This window comes from Arachis stenosperma, chromosome 1 (assembly GCF_014773155.1).
Source record: "Arachis stenosperma cultivar V10309 chromosome 1, arast.V10309.gnm1.PFL2, whole genome shotgun sequence".
In the NCBI taxonomy this organism is placed as follows: Eukaryota; Viridiplantae; Streptophyta; class Magnoliopsida; order Fabales; family Fabaceae; genus Arachis; species Arachis stenosperma.
In genome coordinates, this window is record NC_080377.1 from 94,626,091 (window position 1) to 94,643,605 (window position 17,515).

The 17,515-nt window shown below is 41.3% G+C and overlaps 1 non-coding gene across 1 annotated transcript; it reads left to right on the forward strand.

The window, feature by feature from the left end:
- Positions 1-4,999: 4,999 nt before the first annotated feature.
- Positions 5,000-5,107, forward strand: LOC130952322 (small nucleolar RNA R71). The gene has a single exon (XR_009074507.1). It is a non-coding gene; the product is annotated as a small nucleolar RNA R71 (small nucleolar RNA).
- The last annotated feature ends 12,408 nt before the right edge of the window (positions 5,108-17,515 follow it).

Below are 17,515 nucleotides of genomic sequence, written 5' to 3' on the forward strand. Positions count from 1 at the left end.
GGAAATTCTGTAGGTGACTTTGAACGCCAATTTGGGCCATCAAATCTTGGGCAAAGTATGGACTATCATATATTGCTGGAAAGCCCAGGATGTCTACTTTCCAACGCCGTTGAGAGCGCGCCAATTGAGCTTCTGTAGCTCCAGAAAATCCACTTCGAGTGCAGGGAGGTCAGAATCCAACAGCATCTGCAGTCCTTTTCAGTCTCTAAATCAGATTTTTGCTCAGAACCTTCAATTTCAGCCAGAAAATACCTGAAATCACAGAAAAACACACAAACTCATAGTAAAGTCCAGAAAAGTGAATTTTAACTAAAAACTAATAAAAATATACTAAGAACTCAAGTAAAACTACTAAAAACATACTAAAAACAATGCCAAAAAGCGTACAAATTATCCGCTCATCACAACACCAAACTTAAATTGTTGCTTGTCCTCAAGCAACTGAAGATCAAATAAGATAAAAAGAAGAGAATATGCAATGAACTCCAAAAACATCTATGAAGATCAGTACTAATTAGATGAGCGGGGCTTTTAGCTTTTTGCCTCTGAACAGTTTTGGCATCTCACTCTATCCTTTGAAATTCAGAATGATTGGCTTCTTTAGGAACTCGGAATCCAGATAGTGTCATTGATTCTCTTAGTTAAGTATGATGATTCTTGAACACAGCTACTTCATGAGTCTTGGCCGTGGCCCAAAGCACTCTGTCTTCCAGTATTACCATCGGATACATACATGCCACAGACACATAATTGGGTGAACCTTTTCAGATTGTGACTCAGCTTTGCTAGAGTCCCCAATTAGAGGTGTCCAGGGTTCTTAAGCACACTCTTTTTGCCTTGGATTACAACTTTATTTCTTTCTTTTTCTTACTTTTTCGTTTTTTTTTTCGCTTGCTTCTCTCTTTTTTTTTTTGGATTCACTGCTTTTTCTTGCTTCAAGAATCATTTTTTTATGATTTTTCAGATCCTCAGTAACATGTCTCCTTTTTCATCATTCTTTCAAGAGCCAACCAATCATGAACCACAAATTCAAAAGACATATGCACTGTTTAAGCATACATTCAGAGAACAAAAGTATTGCCACCACATCAAAATAATTAAACTGTTATAAAATTCAAAATTCATGCAATTCTTATCTTTTTCAATTAAGAACATTGTTTATTCAAGAAAGGTGATGGATTCATAGGACATTCATAACTTTAAGGCATAGACACTAATGATCATAAGACACAAACATAGATAAACATAAGCACTAAAATTCGAAAAACAAGAAAATAAAGAACAAGGAGATTAAAGAACGGGTCCACCTTAGTGATGGCGGCTTGTTCTTCCTCTTGAAGGTCTTATGGAGTGCTTGAGCTCCTCAATGTCTCTTCCTTGTCTTTGTTGCTTCTCTCTCATGATTCTTTGATCTTTTCTAATTTCATGGTGGAGGATGGAATGTTCTTGGTGCTCCACCCTTAGTTGTCCCATGTTGGAACTCAATTCTCCTAGGGAGGTGTTTAGTTGCTCCCAATAGTCTTGTGGAGGAAAGTGCATCCCTTGAGGTATCTCAGGGATCTCATGATGAGAGGGGTCTCTTGTTTGCTCCATCCTTTTCTTGGTGATGGGCTTGTCCTCATCAATAAGGACGTCTCCCTCTATGTCAACTCCAACTGAATAACAGAGGTGACAAATGAGATGAGGAAAGGCTAACCTTGCTAAGGTAGAGGACTTATCCGCCACCTTATAGAGTTCTTGGGCTATAACCTCATGAACTTCCACTTCTTCTCCAATCATGATGCTATGGATCATGATGGCCCGGTCTAGAGTAACTTCGGACCGGTTGCTAGTGGGAATGATTGAGCGTTGGATAAACTCCAACCATCCTCTAGCCACGGGTTTGAGGTCATGCCTTCTCAATTGAACCGGCTTCCCTCTTGAATCTCACTTCCATTGTGCGCCCTCTTCACATATGACTGTGAGGACTTGGTCCAACCTTTGATCAAAGTTGACCCTTCTAGTGTAAGGATGTTCATCTCCTTGCATCATGGGCAAGTTGAATGCTAACCTTACATTTTCCGGATTAAAATCCAAGTATTTCCCCCGAACCATAGTAAGCCAATTCTTTGGATCCGGGTTCACACTTTGATCATGGTTCTTGGTGATCCATGCATTGGCATAGAACTCTTGAACCATCAAGATTCCGACTTGTTGAATGGGGTTGGTAAGAACTTCCCAACCTCTTCTTCGGATCTCATGTCGGATCTCCGGATATTCACTCTTTTTGAGTGAAAAAGGACCTCGGGGATCACCTTCTTCAAGGCCACAACTTCATAGAAGTGGTCTTGATGCATCCTTGAGATGAATCTCTCCATCTCCCATGACTCGGAGGTGGAAGCTTTTGCCTTCCCTTTCCTCTTTCTAGAGGTTTCTCCGGCCTTGGATGCCATAAATGGTTATGGAAAAACAAAAAGCAATGCTTTTTCCACACCAAACTTAAAAGGTTTGCTCGTCCTCGAGCAAAAGAAGAAAGAAGAGAGTAGAAGAAGAAGAAATGAGGAAGAAGGGAGTGGCTTAGTGTTCGGCCAAAGAGGGGGAGAAGTGGTGTTTAGGTTGTGTGAAAATGAAGGGGTGAAGAAGGGTATATATAGGAGAGGGGGGGCTCATGGTTCGGTCATGTATGGGTGGGTTTAGGAGGGAAAGTGGTTTGAATTTGAAGGGTGAGGTAGGTGGGGTTTTATGAAGGATGGATGTGAGTGGTGAAGAGAAAGATGGGATTTGATAGGTGAAGGGTTTTTGGGGAAGAGGTGTTGAGGTGATTGGTGAATGGGTGAAGAAGAGAGAGAGTGGTGGGGTAGGTGGGGGTCCTGTGGGGTCCACAGATCCTGTGGTGTCAAGGAAAAGTCATCCCTGCACCAAATGGCATACAAAATCACGTTTTGAGCCATTTCTGGCGTTAAACGCCGGGCTGGTGCCTATTTCTGGCGTTTAACGCCAGGTTCTTGCCCTTTTCTGGCGTTTAACGCCAGTCTGGTGCCCCTTTCTGGAGTTAAACGCCCAGAATGGTGCCAGACTGGGCGTTAAACCCCCACCTGCTAGCCTTACTGGCGTTTAAACGCCAGTAGGTTCTTCCTCCAGGGTGTGCTGTTTTTCTTCCTGTTTTTCATTCTGTTTTTGCTTTTTCAATTGATTTTGTGACTTCTTATGATCATCAACCTACAAAAAACATAAAATAACAAAAAGGAAATAGATAAAATATAACATTGGGTTGCCTCCCGACAAGCGCTTCTTTAATGTCAGTAGCTTGACAGAAGGCTCTCATGGAGCCTCACAGATGCTCAGAGCAATGTTGGAACCTCCCAACACCAAACTTAGAGTTTGAATGTGGGTGTTCAACACCAAACTTAGAGTTTGGTTGTGGCCCCCCAACACCAAACTTAGAGTTTGACTGTGGGGGCTCTGTTTGACTCTGAATTGAGAGAAGCTCTTCATGCTTCCTCTCCATGGTGACAGAGGGATATCCTTGAGCCTTAAACACAAAGGATTCTTCATTCACTTGAATGATCAGTTCACCTCTATCAACATCAATCACAGCCTAAGCTGTGGCTAGGAAGGGTCTGCCAAGGATGATGGTTTCATCCATGCACTTCCCAGTCTCTAGGACTATGAAATCAGTAGGGATGTAATGGTTTTCAATCTTCACCAAAACATTCTCTACAAGTCCATGAGCTTGTTTTCTTGAATTGTCTGCCATCTCTAATGAGATTCTTGCAGCTTGCACCTCAAAGATCCCTAGCTTCTCCATTACAGAGAGAGGCATAAGGTTTACACTTGACCCTAAGTCACACAGAGCCTTCTTGAAGGTCATGGTGCCTATGGTACAAGGTATTGAAAACTTCCCAGGATCTTGTCTCTTTTGAGGTAATTTCTGCCTAGACAAGTCATCCAGTTCTTTGGTGAGCAAAGGAGGTTCATTCTCCCAAGTCTCATTTCCAAATAACTTGTCATTTAGCTTCATGATTGCTCCAAGGTATTTAGCAACTTGCTCTTCAGTGACATACTCATCCTCTTCAGAGGAAGAATACTCATCAGAGCTCATGAATGGCAGAAGTAAATCCAATGGAATCTCTATGGTCTCATTTTGAGCCTCAGATTCTCATGGTTCCTCATTTGGGAACTCAGTGGAGGTCAGTGCACACCCACTGAGGTCTTCCTCAGTGGCGTTCACTTCCTCTCATTCCTCTCCAAATTCGGCCATGTTGATGGCCTTGCACTCTCCTTTTGGATTTTCTTCTGTGTTGCTTGGAAGAGTACTTGGAGGGAGTTCAGTAACTTTCTTGCTCAGCTGTCCCACTTGTGCCTCCAAGTTTCTAATGGAGGACCTTGTTTCAGTCATGAAACTTTGAGTGGTTTTGATTAGATCAGAGACCATGATTGCTAAGTCAGAGGGGTTCTGCTTAGAATTCTCTATCTGTTGTTGAGAAGATGATGGAAAAGGCTTGCCATTGCTAAACCTGTTTCTTCCACCATTATTGTTGTTGAAACCTTGTTGAGGTCTCTCTTGATTCTTCCATGAGAAATTTGGGTGATTTCTCCATGAAGAATTATAGGTGTTTCCATAGGGTTCTCCTAGGTAATTCACCTCTTCCATTGAAGGGTTCTCAGGATCATAAGCTTCTTCTTCAGATGAAGCATCCTTAGTACTGCTTGGTGCATTTTGCATTCCAGACAGACTTTGAGAAATCAAATTGACTTGTTGAGTCAATATCTTGTTCTGAGCCAGAATGGCATTTAGAGTATCAATCTCAAGAACTCCTTTCTTCTGATTAGTCCCATTGTTCACAGGATTCCTTTCAGAAGTGTACATGAATTGGTTATTTGCAACCATTTCAATTAGCTCTTGAGCTTCTGTAGGCGTCTTCTTCAGATGAAGAGATCCTCCAACAGAGCTATCCAAAGACATCTTGGATAGTTCAGAGAGACCATCATAGAAAATACCTATGATGCTCCATTCAGAAAGCATATCAGAAGGACATTTTCTGATCAATTGTTTGTATCTTTCCCAAGCTTCATAGAGGGATTCTCCATTCTTCTGTCTGAAGGTTTGGACTTCCACTCTAAGCTTACTCAATTTTTGAGGTGGAAAGAACTTTGCCAAGAAGGCATTGACTAGCTTTTCCCATGAGTCCAGGCTTTCTTTAGGTTGTGAGTCCAACCATATCCTAGCTCTGTCTCTTACAGTAAAAGGGAATAGCATAAGTCTGTAGACTTCAGGGTCAACCCCATTAGTCTTGACAGTGTCACAGATTTGCAAGAATTCAACTAAGAACTGATGAGGATCTTCCAATGGAAGTCCATGGAACTTGCAATTCTGTTGCATTTAGAGAAACTAATTGAGGCTTAAGCTCAAAGTTGTTTGCTCCAATGGCAGGGATAGAGATGCTTCTCCCATAGAAGTCGGGAGTAGGTGCAGTAAAGTCACCTAGCACCTTCCTTGCATTGTTGTTGTTTTCGGCTGCCATGGGTTCTTCTTCTTTGAAGATTTCTGTTAGGTCCTCTACAGAGAGTTGTGCCTTAGCTTCTCTTAGCTTTCGCTTCAAGGTCCTTTCAGGTTCAGGGTCAGCTTCAACAAAAATGCCTTTGTCTTTGCTCCTGCTCATATGAAAGAGAAGAGAACAAGAAAATGTGGAATCTTCTATGTCACAGTATAGAGATTCCTTGACGTGTCAGAGGAAAAGAAAATTAGAAGGAACAGGTAGAAGAATTCGAACTTAGTCAAATAGAGTTCGAATTGTGCATTGAGAAGGAGTGGTACTCCATAAATAGAAGGATGTGAGAAGAGGGGAAGAGAATTTTCGAAAATGAAGTGAAAGATTTTGAAAACATTTTGAAAAACTTGAATTGATTTTCGAAAACCAAGAGTGGGAAAGAAATCAAGTAATTTTTGAAAAAGATTTTGAAATTAGAAATAAAAAAGATATGATTAAAAACTGTTTTGAAAGAGATGTGATTAAAAAAAAGATATGAAAAAAAAAGGTTATGGTTTTAAAAAGATATGATTGAAAAGATATGATTTAAAAACAAATTAAAAAGATTTGATTTTAAAAAATAATGACTTGCCTAACAAGAAAAGATATGATTCAAACATTAAACCTTTCTCAACAGAAAAGGCAACATACTTGAAATGTTCAATCAAATCATTAATTGTTAGCAAGTATCTTTGAAAAAGGAAAGAAATTGATTTTGAAAACATTTGATTGAAAAGATATGATTTGAAAAAGATTTGATTTTGAAAAACTTTGAAAACTTGAAAAAAAATTGATTTGAAAACAAAATCTTCCCTCTTGTGCCATCCTGGCGTTAAACGCCCAAAATGCTACCTTTTTGGGCGTTAAACGCCCAACCAGGTACCCTGGCTGGCGTTTAAACGCCAGTCTGACCTTCTTCACTGGGCATTTTGAACGCCCAGCTTTTTCTGTGTAATTCCTCTGCAGTATGTTATGAGTCTTCAATTCTCCGTATTATTGACTTGAAAAGACACAAATGAAAAATATTTTTGGATTTTTAATGATAAGGAATAATCAAGATGCAACTAAAATCAAATAACAATGCATGCAAGACACCAAACTTAGCAGTTTGTATACTACTGACACTAATAAAATGTGAATGCATATGAGACACATAAACACTCAAGTCAAGAGAATTAAAAATCATAGTAATAAAATCATCAAGAACAACTTGAAGATTAATGAAGACACATGCATGAATGCAAAAAGAGCAGAAACATGGAATTGCCACTAAACTTAAAATGAGACACTAGACTTCAAACAAGAAACATAAAATTATTTTTGGTTTTTATGGTTTTGTAAAATTTTTTTTTTGAATTTTTCGAAAATTATATGGAAATAGAAAATAAAGGTTTCAGAATTCTTAGTTTGGATTCCAGGAATCATTGCAATGCTAGTCTAAGACTCCGGTCCAGGAATTGGACATGGCTTCACAGCCAGCCAAGCTTCCAAAGAAAGCTTCAGTCCAAAACACTAGACATGGCCAATGGCCAGCCAAGCCTTAGCAGATCATTGCTCCAATAGCAAGATTGATTGAAATCAACAAGCTCTTGTGATGATCGGTTGAAACCTCGGTCCAACAAGATTAGACATGGCTTCTCAGCCAGCCAGATTTTAACAGATCATCATGAAACTCTAGAACTCATTCTTAAGAACTCTGAAGAAAATATCTAATCTAAGCAACAAGATGAACCGTCAGTTGTCCATACACGAAACAATCCCCGGCAACGGCGCCAAAAACTTGGTGCGCGAAATCGTGATCACTACAACTTCGCACAACTAACCAGCAAGTGCACTGGGTCGTCCAAGTAATAAACCTTACGCGAGTAAGGGTCGATCCCACGGAGATTGTTGGTATGAAGCAAGCTATGGTCACCTTGTAAATCTTAGTCAGGCAGACTCAAATGGGTATAGATGATGAATAAAACATAAAGATAAAGATAGAGGTACTTATGTATATCATTGGTGAGAGCTTCAGATAAGCGTATGAAGATGCTTTCCCTTCCGTCTCTCTGCTTTCTTACTATCTTCATCCAATCCTTCTTACTCCTTTCCATGGCAAGCTTATGCAAGGGTTTCACCGTTGTCAGTGGCTACCTCCCATCCTCTCAGTGAAAACGTTCCTATGCTCTGTCACAGCATGGCTAATCATCTGTCGGTTCTCGGTCAGGCCGGAATAGAATCCAGTGATTCTTTTGCGTCTGTCACTAACGCCCCGCCTGCTAGGAGTTTGAAGCACGTCACAGTCATTCAATCATTGAATCCTACCCAGAATATCACAGACAAGGTTAGACCTTCCGGATTCTCTTGAATGCCGCCATCAGTTCTTGCCTATATGATGCAAGTGCATATTTGCTTTATTAGTTAGTTAGTTTAGTTAGTTTTAGCTTAATTTCACTCATTTTCTCTAAATAAACAAGTCCTTTTATGAGTTTTGTTTCCATGCATGAGAGTACTTAGGAATGTGTTGATTATAGCCAAATTCATGCACATGATTTAAGGAATGCATATATGAATGAGTATGAATGAATCTCATGAAATTTATTGCATGAATTGGTAGGACTTTGAAGCTATTTCCCTTGTTGATGATAGGTGATGAAACAAGGATGCATGGAAGCAAGAATGATGCAAGCTGGGCAAGAAGTTGGCGTTGCCAACTTGGACATAAGGGGCGTTGTTCTTGCCAACGCCAGGAAGAGGAGTTGGCGTTGCCAACTTGGGATTAGAGGGCGTTGTTCTTGGCAACGCCAGGAAGAGGAGTTGGCGTTGCCAACTTGGAGGATGAAGGGCGTTTTCATGGACAACGCCAGGCAACCAAGGAGCAAAGTTGGCGTTGCCAACTTGAGGAGGGCGTTGCCAACGCCCACACACACAAGCTTGGCCCTGGAGGAAGACAAGAAGCAAAGTTGGCGTTGCCAACTTGAGAAGGGCGTTGCCAACGCCACACACAAGCCACAAGCAAGCAAGCTTGGCCCTGGAGGAAGACAAGAAGCAAGTTGGCGTTGCCAACTTGAGAAGGGCGTTGCCAACGCCACACACAAGCCACAAGCAAGCAAACTTGGCCCTGGAGGAAGAGCTGGCGTTGCCAACTCTAGAACCAAGTTGCCAACGCCCACACAAGCAAGGAACTTGAGCCATGAAGGAGTGTCGAGGGCGTTGCCAACGCCAAGAACCATGGGCGTTGTTGAAGGCAACGCCACACACACAAGCTTGGCCCTGGATGAAGTGAAGCACGTTGCCAACTTGAGGAGGGCGTTGCCAACGCCACACACAAGCAATTTTGGCACCAAAAGGAGCTCGAGCACGTTGTTGGAGCTAGGAAGCATTGGCGTGTTTGGCAACAACGCCAGGAATGGTTGCTTGGCTAGGCACCAAGTCTTGGTGCCAACCAAGTTGCCAACGCCCAATGGCCTCACCATTCACGTTGCCAACGCCAAAATCAAGTTGCCAATGCCAAGCCTTGCCAACCAAGTTGCTAACGTTCCCAAGCCTTGCCAACCAAGTTGCTAACGTCCACAAGCCTCACCATTCACGTTGCCAACGCCAAAATCAAGTTGCCAACGCCCATAGGCCTTGCCATGCACGTTGCCAACGTGGGAAGCATTGTTTAGAGCCTTGGAAAGGGCTCGAGCACGTTGCCAACGTGCTGAAGAGAAGGAGTTATCCACAACAACGCCAGGAAATTGTGGTGCACGTTGCTAACTTGGAATATAAGGGCGTTATCCACAACAACTCCAACAAGGCAGCCTGAACATGTCCACTTCAATGGAAGATATCTTGAGCTACAGAGATCCAAATTGAGTGCTTCCAGTTGCGTTGGAAAGCTGACATTCAGAGCTTCCCAACCATATATAATAGTCTATGGTGGAGCACAAAATTGAAGCCAAACCAGAGTCATCTTTAGACCCTAAAAACAAGAACATGAAGTGAAATTCAAGGGAGCTAGAGATGAGCCTTGGATGTGGGATCGAGCACGTTGCCAACGTGCATTAAGGGGGCGTGTTTTGCAACAATGCCAGCCTCAAGCCCCTGCCTTGGGAGGCTAGGCACGAGCACGTTGCCAACTTGGGGTTGAAGGTGCGTTTTTGGCAACAACTTGGCAGTTTGACCTTACCTTCTTTGAGGAAGCATAACTTGAGCTAGGAAAGTCCAAATGAGGTGATTCCAGTGGCATTGAAAAATAGACATCAAGAGCTTTCCAATGATGTATAATAGTCCATATTGAGGCAGAAGGTTGACACTCAAATTCTGGGCTACATTTAGCATGAAAGTAGAGCCAAGAAGAGGAAAAGCAAGTTGTTTGCAACAACTTGGGCTAGCAACGCCCAAGTCTCAAACTCACTTCCAGGAAATTGTCATCCACGTTGCCAACGTGCACTAAGGCCTGAGTTATTGCCAACAACGCCCCTCAATGGGCCAGAATTGGTGCCAACTTGCTCTACTTCCCCTATTCATCACAAAGGCCAAAACTTCTTCAATGGAGCCAAGAATTCAACAAAGAGGAAGCCCATATCGCCAACCCAATTCAAGATCTTTGAAAGAGTTTTGGGAACTAGTATAAATAGAGATTGAGTTTGTACTTGTAGGGGACTTTTACACTTTTACTTTACTTTTTGACACTTAGACATTTTTACACTTTCTAGCACTTGTATTTGAGAACACTTTTGGTACTTCCGAGAGGAGACCCAGAGAGCTAATTTTTGGTTCATCTTGGAACTTCTCTTCTTCATTTTCTTAAGTTCTAAGCATTTCAATCTTCTTCTTCTTCTTCCTTTACATTTAGTTTAATTCTTGTTGATGGCAATTGTTGTTGAAATTGGAGCAATGACTCACTAAACCCCACTTTCATTAGGGGGAGGAGCTCTGTTTGTTGGAATGAATTGGTGAACCCATCTTCTCCTTCTCAATTCTAGTGGTTGATCTAAAGAGGGAACTCTTGCTCTTCAAAGATTCAACCACCATCGAGAGAGGGGTTAATCTATATGAATTATGTGGTGAGTTTGAGGAATGAGCCACACAATTCAGTTTAGAGTTCATCCTTTCATGATTTCCTTAATCAACACACCTTGGTTAGTATGTGAGATGTAACTCTCCTTGGTTGAGATTATGGGAATTGTGTGGCTGGATTAGATTTGAGCATCATCTCTTCTCATGAACAAATAGATCACGAGAGTGGCATTTGGTTACGTTGAGAGAAATTGAATCACCAAGAGATTGGGGTTCAATTACCCACTTGCCATGGATCTAAGCACATGATTGAGAAGGATTTGACTAACATCAATTCATGAACACTAGCATCTCTGATCCCTAATGATCCTCTCTACCATCAATTCTTATCTCTGTTGCTTCTAGTTGTTTAATTTCCCACAACCCAATTCCCTTCTACATTCTGTCAATTTACTATTCTTGTCATTTACATTTTGTTCCTTTAATTCTTGTCATTTACTCTTATGTTCTTTAGGATTCAGCACTTTAATTCCTTGCCATTTATCTTTGATGTCATTTAAGTTTCTTGCAATTTAAGTTTCAGTTATTTACTTCCATTTTATTTCTATTGCCCTGTTCTTAAATTCCTTGCAATTTAAATTCCTGCACTTACGTTCAAAAGTCACAATACTCATAAAATCAAAATCCTATTTGCTTGACTAAATCTACCATTTAACTAAAGTTGCTTAATCTACCAATCTCCGTGGGATCGACCTCACTCTTAGTGAGTTTTATTACTTGATACGACCCGGTATACTTGCCGGTTGTACGTGAAATCTCATTTTTACGTATCAAGTTTTTGGCGCCGTTGCCGGGGATTGGAAAGATTGACAATGATTAGGTGAAAGGTGGTTTAGATTAAGCATTTTTTTTTAGTATTTTTGTTAAGCCCACTAACTGTTTGATACTTTGTTTCACTAACTCCAATTCCACTCTAGTTCTAGAATATTTCACTTGTGATTTTGGTTTTGTTTGTGTATGTCAGGAGCTAATAGACATAATATTGAGGACGAGAGAACCCGCCGAAGGATAAGGAGAGCAGAAAGAGGAAAGTTCATAGTTGGTGAAGAAGGGTCAGAGGAATCAGAGGGAGAAGATCAAGTCATGGAGGATGAGATGCACAACCCTCCTGGAGGGGTCAACAATAATGGTGGACAAGCTAGAAGGGTGTTATCCTCGTATACTATTCCTGACCCAAGACATTGTGGAAGTAGTATTGCCACTCCTCCAGTTCAGGCCAATAACTTTGAGTTGAAACCTCAGCTCATCACTTTGGTACAGAACAATTGCTCTTATGGAGGGGGACCTCTTGAAGACCCAAATCAACATCTATCTGTTTTTCTGAGGATATGCAATACAGTGAAGACAAATGGAGTGCATCCAGATGTCTACAAATTGTTGCTATTTCCATTCTCTTTGAGGGACAAAGCCACTCAATGGCTAGAGTCATTTCCCAAGGAAAGCCTCAATGATTGGAATGAAGTGATGAGAAGATTTCTAGCAAAGTTCTACCCACCTCAAAAGATCATCAAGTTGAAGACAGAGGTTCAGACTTTTAGGCAAATGGATGGGGAGTCATTATATGAAGCCTGGGAAAGGTACAAGGCACTAATGAGAAGATGCCCACCTGACATGTTTAGTGATTGGGTCAAACTCCAAAACTTCTATGAAGGCCTAAATCCAGAAGCAAGGAAGGGACTAGATTACTCATCAGGAGGATCACTCAACATGATGAAAACTGCTGAGGAGGCTCAAGACCTCATCGAGATTGTGGCAAACAATCAATATTATTACTCATCAGAGAGGCAACATAATCCGACCCCAAAGAAAGGTGTAATGGAGCTTGAAGGTGTTGATGCTATCTTGGCACAAAACAAGTTGATGCACCAACAAATCCAACAACAAATGGAGATGATAACAAAGAGAATGGATGGTATGCAACTTGCATCAGTGAACACAACAAATCAACCATCACTTGAATGGAGCCAAGGTGAAGGGATCACGGTTGAACAACCACAAGAACAAGTTCAATACATGCAGAATACCTCAAATTCTCAAGATGAATTCCATGGTGATACATACAACTCATCTTGGAAGAATCATCCCAATTTAAAGTGGGGAGAAAACCATTGGCAAAAGAACAACAACCACAATCACACCCGTAACACAAACAACCAAAACCACCATGCCAACAACACTAACCAATATAGAAAAACACAAAACACATATCAACACCCCCATCATAACTCACAAACTCACCAAAATAACTTCCCTGCACCAACATCCAACTCACAAAATTACCACACTAATCCATCCAACAACTTCCAACAACATTCAACCCCCATCATACCTCCAATTGACCATCATGAGGCCAGAATCTCAAGTTTGGAAGCAACCTTGCAAGCACTTGCTCAAACCACTCAAGCCTTAGCTAAGGGACAACAGGAACAAGCGGTCACTATGAAGAACATTGAGAGACAAGTGGGACAATTAGCCAAACAAGCCGAGAAACCAACCAATGTTCTCCCAAGTGACACAATACCTAACCCAAGAGAAGAATGCAAGGCTTTGCAGTTAAGGAGTGGCAAGGTAGTTGGTGAAAGTTCAAATAAAGAAGCAATAAAACCCAAAGAGCAAGACACAGTGGAAGTACATGTGGAAAGGAAAGATGAAGAAAAGGGTTCAACATCTAACAAAGGCAAAGAAGTTGTCAAGCCATAAAGCAACCCACCTGGACAAAGAAGCAACCGTGATAGCAATGGGAGTGTGAATCCACAACAAGAAGGAGTAAAAGCCTATGTACCCAAGCTTCCATACCCAACTAGGATACACAAAGGAGCAAAGGACCAACAATTCCCAAGGTTCTTAGAGATCTTCAAGAAACTTGAAATCAACATCCCATTGGCAGAAGCTCTGGAACAGATGCCATTATATGCAAAGTTTCTTAAGGAATTGATCACCAAGAAGAGAAGTTGGCAAGAAAAAGAAACGGTGATTCTCAATCAAGAGTGTAGTGCCATCATTCAACAAGGGCTACCTCCAAAACTCAAAGACCCTGGCAGCTTCCTCATACCTTGCACGATTGGGAGCATGGCTGTTGACAAGTCACTTTGTGATCTGGGAGCAAGCATTAACTTAATGCCCCTTACCATGATGAAGAAAATGATGATTGAAGAGCTCAAACCCACAAGGATGTCACTCCAACTTGCTGACAGATCCATCAAAGTACCAAATGGAGTAGTTGAGAACCTCTTGGTGAAGGTGGGAAACTTCATATTCCCAGCCGATTTTGTGGTCCTAGACATGGATGAAGAGGGGAATAATTCAGTCATTCTTGGTAGACCCTTTCTGGCTACAGCTAGAACAATCATTGATGTGGAAAAGGGAGAGATGATCTTCAGGGTGCATGATGAACAAATGACCATAAATGTCTTCAAAGCAATGCAACACCCTGTTGAGAAAGAAAATTGCATGAGGATTGATGTAGTAGACTCTTTGGTTGAAGAAGTGCTTGACACAAACCATCAAATGAAACAAGAGGAAGTCCATAACATCAAGGGACAAGAAGAGAACAAATTGGAAGCATCAAAGGAACCAAGTGAAGCTACCAAAGAAGAGGCACCACAACAAGAGTTGAAACCACTACCCCCTCATCTTAAATATGCATTCCTTGGTGAGAAAGACAGCTTCCCAGTGATCATCAATTCCACATTGAATGCAGAGGAAGAAGAAAAGCTCCTTGTGGTTTTGAGAGCTCACAAAGAGGCTTTGGGGTGGACCATTGATGACTTGAAGGGCATAAGCCCTGCCATATGCATGCACAAGATACTCTTGGAGGAGAATTCCAAACCTGTGGTACAACCTCAAAGAAGATTGAATCCCACAATGAAGGAGGTTGTTCAGAAGGAAGTTCTGAAGTTGTGTAAAGCTGGGATCATCTACCCTATATCTGACAGCCCATGGGTCAGTCCAGTGCAAGTAGTACCCAAGAAAGGGGGGATGACTGTCATTGTTAATGAGAAGAATGAGCTTATCCCAACACGAACAGTGACAGGGTGGAGGATGTGCATAGACTATAGAAGGTTGAATGATGCCACAAGAAAAGATCACTTTCCTCTACCTTTCATTGACCAGATGCTTGAGAGGTTGGCTGGCCATGCTTATTATTGTTTTCTTGATGGATATTCTGGGTATAATCAGATTGTGGTTGACCCCATGGATCAAGAGAAGACTTCCTTCACTTGTCCCTTTGGAGTCTTTGCATACCGGAGGATGCCATTTGGATTATGTAATGCTCCAGCTACTTTTCAAAGATGCATGCTATCAATCTTCTCAGACATGGTAGAAAAATTTATTGAAGTATTTATGGATGATTTCTCTGTTTTTGGTGACTCTTTCAATACTTGCTTGCATCATCTTACCCTAGTCTTGAAAAGGTGCCAAGAAACCAATTTAGTTTTGAATTGGGAGAAATGCCATTTCATGGTACCCGAAGGCATTGTTCTTGGTCACAAAATCTCAAGAAAGGGTATAGAGGTTGACAAGGCAAAAGTAGAAATTATAGAAAAACTTCCTTTGCCAACTAGTGTGAAAGCTGTTAGAAGTTTCTTAGGACATGCTGGATTTTATAGGAGATTCATCAAAGATTTTTCCAAAATAGCAAAGCCACTAAGCAATCTGCTGGTGGTAGAAAATCCTTTTATCTTTGATGATGAATGCAAGCATGCTTTTGAAACTCTAAAGGCTAAGCTTACCACAGCACCAATCATCACACCCCCAATTTGGGGACTACCTTTTGAACTCATGTGTGATGCAAGCAACCTTGCAATTGGCGCTGTGTTGGGGCAAAGGAAGGAAAAGAAGCTTCATGTTATCTACTATGCAAGTAAGGTGTTGAATGAAGCTCAAAAGAACTACACCACAACAGAGAAAGAGCTACTAGCTGTGGTATATGCTTTTGATAAATTTAGACAATATTTGATTGGATCTAAAGTCTTAGTGTATACTGACCATGCTACTCTTAAGTATCTTATGTCAAAACAGGATGCCAAACCAAGGCTAATCAGATGGGTGCTACTCCTACAAGAGTTTGACATTGAGATCAAAGATAGAAAGGGCAATGAAAATCAAGTTGCTGATCACTTATCAAGGGTGCCACAAGATGCATGCCAAGACAACTTTCCATCAATAAATGAAGAATTTCCAGATGAACATCTTTTGCACATTCAACATGTCCCTTGGTTTGCAGACATGGCCAACTACAAGGCGGGGAGAATCATTCCACAAGAGTACACAAAACAACAAGTCAAGAAGCTGCTACATGAGGCTAAGTTCTTCTTTTGGGATGAACCATTCTTGTTCAAAAGATGCCCAGATGGAATGATAAGAAGATGTGTGTCAGAGGATGAGATGAAGAACATACTATGGCATTGTCACAACTCTAGTTATGGTGGTCATTTTGGGGCTGAGAGAACGGCTGCAAAGGTTCTACAAAGTGGTTTCTACTGGCCTTCAATCTTCAAGGATGCTAGAGAGTTTGTGAGCCATTGCAATGAATGTCAAAGAACAGGGGGTTTGTCAAAGAAAAATGAGATGCCTCAGAAGTTCATTTTGGAAGTGGAACTCTTTGATCTATGGGGAATAGATTTCATGGGACCTTTTCCTCCATCTTACACATTCAAATACATCTTGGTAGCAGTAGAGTATGTCTCCAAATGGGTAGAAGCAATAGCCACCACCACATGTGACACCAACGTGGTCTTGCAATTTCTCAAGAAGAACATCTTCACTAGATTTGGAGTGCCCAAAGGACTTATAAGTGATGGGGGAAGCCACTTTTGCAACAAGCAACTAAACTCCTTACTCCACAAATATGGTGTTACTCACAAAGTGGCTACACCATACCACCCACAAACCAATGGGCAAGCTGAACTTGCCAACAGAGAGCTAAAAAGGATCTTGGAGAAGACTGTGGGAACAACAAGAAAGGACTGGGTTAGGAAGCTGGATGATGCACTTTGGGCATATAGGACAGCCTTCAAAACACCCATAGGAAAATCTCCATTTCAGCTGGTGTATGGAAAGGCATGCCACCTCCCTGTGGAGCTTGAACATAAGGCCTTTTGGGCCACCAAACTTCTGAATTTAGATGCTCAAGCAGCAGGAGAGAAGAGGTTGCTACAACTCAATGAACTTGAGGAGTTCAGATTGGAGGCATATGACAATGCCAAAATATACAAGGAGAGGGCAAAGAGATGGCATGATAAGAGGATCTCTCAAAGAACATTTGAACCAGGCCAAAAGGTGTTGTTATTCAATTCAAGATTGAAGTTCTTCCCTGGGAAGCTGAGGTCTAGATGGACTGGTCCATACACCATCACCAAAGTATCACCTCATGGCTATGTCGAATTACTTGATGAAGCCTCAAAACAAACCTTCACAGCTAATGGACATAGGGTGAAGCACTATTTTGGTGGCCCTTGGAGCAAGGAAGAGAGTGTGCAACTCTTAACATGAGCAAAGAAGCTGCATTGTCAAGCTAAGGACAATAAACAAGCGCTTCATGGGAGGCAACCCATGCACAGGGAGTCTTTTATTTTCATACTTTAGTAACCAATAATGATTAAGTAGACTAGTACATGGTGTATGCAAGGCACTAAGTTTGGTGTGGCCAATTTTGAAGTAATGGCAAAAGTGTGTTCTACAACACTTAGCCACAAACTAAGTTTGGTGTCCATACATACACGAAAATGCTAGACTATGGAAAGATAGTCATCTATTTTATTCAAAAGAAAAAAAAAAAAGAAAAAAACGTGAAATAGCATAGAATGTAGGTAAAATACTAAGTTTGATGTGGCTATCTTTGGAATTAATTCCATAGAGCACTTAGTCACAAACTAAGTTTGGTGTCTTTACTTACATTAATGATGCTAGAAAAAATAGATTAGGGAATCAAATCATAAATTTCAAAGTTAGTTTAG